The 4,215-nt window shown below is 55.2% G+C and overlaps 1 non-coding gene across 1 annotated transcript in view; it reads left to right on the forward strand.

Annotated features, from left to right (window-relative positions):
• Positions 1–3,908: 3,908 nt before the first annotated feature.
• The window catches only part of LOC148345102 (18S ribosomal RNA), a 1,987-nt gene continuing 1,680 nt past the window's right edge, over positions 3,909–4,215 (forward strand). Inside the window, exon 1 of the ribosomal RNA XR_015848842.1 lies at positions 3,909–4,215. This exon is cut by the window's right edge and continues 1,680 nt beyond it. This is a non-coding gene — a ribosomal RNA (18S ribosomal RNA).

Below are 4,215 nucleotides of genomic sequence, written 5' to 3' on the forward strand. Positions count from 1 at the left end.
GCGCATATCCCCAAACACCGGCCCGATAATACGCGCACAATTCCCCAAACACCGGCGCGGATTTCAGCCACTAGTGGCGGGCACAAGTCCCCCAACACTAGCCCGGGATTCAGCCACTAGTGGCGGGCACGATTCCCCAAACACCGGTCCGATAATACGCGCGCATATCCCCAAACACCGGCCCGATAATACGCGCACAATTCCCCAAACACCGGCGCGGATTTCAGCCACTAGTGGCGGGCACAAGTCCCCCAACACTAGCCAAGTTCTCAGCCACTAGTGGCGGGCACAATTCCCCAAACACCGGTCCGATAATACGCGCGCATATCCCCAAACACCGGCCCGATAATACGCGCACAATTCCCCAAACACCGGCGCGGATTTCAGCCACTAGTGGCGGGCACAAGTCCCCCAACACTAGCCCGGGATTCAGCCACTAGTGGCGGGCACAATTCCCCAAACACCGGTCCGATAATACGCGCGCATATCCCCAAACACCGGCCCGATAATACGCGCACAATTCCCCAAACACCGGCGCGGATTTCAGCCACTATTGGCGGGCACAAGTCCCCCAACACTAGCCCGGGATTCAGCCACTAGTGGCGGGCACGATTCCCCAAACACCGGTCCGATAATACGCGCGCATATCCCCAAACACCGGCCCGATAATACGCGCACAATTCCCCAAACACCGGCCCGGATTTCAGCCACTAGTGGCGGGCACAAGTCCCCCAACACTAGCCAAGTTCTCAGCCACTAGTGGCGGGCACGATTCCCCAAACACCGGTCCGATAATACGCGCGCATATCCCCAAACACCGGCCCGATAATACGCGCACAATTCCCCAAACACCGGCCCGGATTTCAGCCACTAGTGGCGGGCACAAGTCCCCAAACACTAGCCAAGTTCTCAGCCACTAGTGGCGGGCACAATTCCCCAAACACCGGTCCGATAATACGCGCGCATATCCCCAAACACCGGCCCGATAATACGCGCACAATTCCCCAAACACCGGCCCGATAATACGCGCGCAATTCCCCAAACACCGGCCCGATAATACGCGCGCAATTCCCCAAACACCGGCCCGATAATACGCGCACATTTCCCCAAACACCGGCGCGGATTTCAGCCACTATTGGCGTGCACAAGTCCCCCAACACTAGCCCGGGATTCAGCCACTATTGGCGGGCACAAGTCCCCCAACACTAGCCCGGGATTCAGCCACTAGTGGCGGGCACGATTCCCCAAACACCGGCCCGGCGCTGAGTTTATGGCCTCCGAAAGGCCCATACATTCAGACGGGTCCATGTATTTTCAGTTTTCCGTAGCAGGTGTGATTGTTTGTTTAATTAGGTAGTTTGTGTTGGTGACGGTGTTCCTAACTGTGGTGGCTTGTTTGTAGAATGTGGGGCCCTGCGTTTGTGTTATGTTGATTTCTGGTAATTTACTTTTTACTAAGTAGTCTTTCAGGTTTTTGTTTCTTTTAAAGGCTGAGATGATTTTGTAATCTTGGATTATGCTTGTGTTCTGTAGTGTCTGATTTATATTTTGTCCATTCATTCAGACGGGTCCATGTATTTTCAGCGACAGCCGCAGTACCGCCAAAATCCATGCAGCGGCGCTGGATTTATGGCCTCCGAAAGGCCCATTCATTCAGACGGGTCCATGTATTTTCAGCGACAGCCGCAGTACCGCCAAAATCCATGCAGAGGCGCTGAGTTTATGGCCTCCGAAAGGCCCATTCATTCAGACGGGTCCATGTATTTTCAGCGACAGCAGCAGTACCGCCAAAATCCATGCAGCGGCGCTGTATTTATGGCCTCCGAAAGGCCCATTCATTACCAACGGGGCTGCAGTAGCATCCCGCGGCCACGCAGGGGCAGATATTGTGAGGGAATTACATGGTAGTGGACGGAGCGCCCATGCATTTCCAATGGGAGTGCAGTACCTCAAAAATCCGCTCCAAGCCACCGAACTTGAGGGCCCGACGTTCCCTCAACACTAGCCCAGTGCAATCGACATTTCGTTCTGTGTACATTGTTACACAGAATGACAATACAAGGGAATTATTATTATTATTATTATTATTATGTATTCAGCCACTAGTGGCGGGCACAATACCCCAAACACTGGCCCGGCGCTGGCTGAGTTTATGGCCTCCGAAAGGCCCATACATTCAGACGGGTCCATGTATTTTCAGTTTTCCGTAGCAGGTGTGATTGTTTGTTTAATTAGGTAGTTTGTGTTGGTGACGGTGTTCCTAACTGTGGTGGCTTGTTTGTAGAATGTGGGGCCCTGCGTTTGTGTTATGTTGATTTCTGGTAATTTACTTTTTACTAAGTAGTCTTTCAGGTTTTTGTTTCTTTTAAAGGCTGAGATGATTTTGTAATCTTGGATTATGCTTGTGTTCTGTAGTGTCTGATTTATATTTTGTCCATTCATTCAGACGGGTCCATGTATTTTCAGCGACAGCCGCAGTACCGCCAAAATCCATGCAGCGGCGCTGAGTTTATGGCCTCCGAAAGGCCCATTCATTCAGACGGGTCCATGTATTTTCAGCGACAGCCGCAGTACCGCCAAAATCCATGCAGCGGCGCTGGGTTTATGGAATCCGAAAGGCCCATTCATTCAGACGGGTCCATGTATTTTCAACGACAGCCGCAGTACCGCCAAAATCCATGCAGCGGCGCTGTATTTATGGCCTCCGAAAGGCCCATTCATTCCCAACGGGGCAGCAGTAGCATCGCGCGGCCACGCGGGGGCAGATATTGTGAGGGAATTACATTGTAGTGGACGGAGCGCCCATGTATTCCTATGGGCAATGCATTTCCAATGGGAGTGCAGTACCTCAAAAATCCGCTAGAGGGCCCCGAACTTGAGGGCCCGGCGTTCCCTCAAGTGCCGATTTTATACCCCCTTCTCCAGCCGACAGCCAGAATTATATTAGGGACTCGCAATTTTGAGAGGTGAGCACCAGGGCTAATCAGCGGCCACCCGTGACCATTGAGTCCGACAGAGCAGAGGCTAGGGGCGGCCTCGCATCTCGCAATTACCGAGGGAAGATGCCGGTTCTCGAAAAATTTCTAAGTTTTTCAAATTTTAAAGTATTGAAGTATTTAGGGCGCTTCCCGCGGCCCTGGCTTTTGCATGTACCCCTCTAAGCTCCGGTTCTCGAAAAATGTCTAAGTTTTTCAAACTTTAAAGTATTGAAGCCGGACTTCCGCGGAGGCTGACAGGGGGCCTCCATCGAAGCACCCTTCACCCCCGGGTGAGCCGGCGTCGGCCCACGGGCCTGCCGGTTCCCCAACTGAGCGATTGGCACACGAGACCCGCCTCGGAGGGCCCACGTCGGCCGGCGCAAGCCGGTGTTCGGAGCGTGCGGCTCCTCCGGCTTTGCGGGTCAAGCTCCAGCGCCGAGGATACTAGGCAAACGTTGGGCCCCCCCGAGCCGAGTGGATACCCGCCTCAGAAAGAGCTGGGGCGGTACGTACGGACGGCCTCACTAAGAGGGAACGGAAGCTACTAAAGCACACGTATAACTGTCCGATGTGCGAACGAAAGTGAGGCCGGACGAATCCGATACGAGTTACGAGTGAGGCGGGATCCACGGCTGGCACTCGCGGGGCCCTCTTGCGAAACCATGCCTCGGCGTGAACCTTTTGGCGGCAGAACCAAGACGAACCGAGGTCGAGCTTCCGTCTCGAGCCACACCCAGACGTCCGACCGTCGCGGAGCCCGACGCCACGCGTGCTAGGGCTCCGCGCGAAACATCGTTTCACGACACCCGCTCGTCAGCCCGTCCGAACGTATACGAGTGTCGCGCGGCCCCCCGGGCCCGGCTGTAGCCACAGCCTCGTCCCGGACCAGGGCCGCACCGCCACCAGCAGCGCCCCCCCGGCGGCAGACGCACTCTGGTTGATCCTGCCAGTAGCATATGCTTGTTTTCAAGATTAAGCCATGCATGTCTAAGTACGAATGGCCAGTACAGTGAAACTGCGAACGGCTCATTAAATCAGTTATGGTTCCTTTGATCGCTCCACCGTTACTTGGATAACTGTGGCAAATCCAGAGCTAATACATGCAAACGAGCGCCGACTCGCGGGCGGGGCTCCGGCCTCGCCCCGGGGACGCGTGCATTTATCAGACACAAAAACCCACGCGGTGTCCGGCGGGCGGGGGCTCAGCCGTCGCGCGCGTCCCCCGCGTCCGGCCTCC

Source organism: Urocampus carinirostris, unplaced genomic scaffold, assembly GCF_059441175.1.
Source record: "Urocampus carinirostris isolate Australia breed hairy pipefish unplaced genomic scaffold, RoL_Ucar_1.0 HiC_scaffold_101, whole genome shotgun sequence".
Lineage (NCBI taxonomy): Eukaryota > Metazoa > Chordata > Actinopteri > Syngnathiformes > Syngnathidae > Urocampus > Urocampus carinirostris.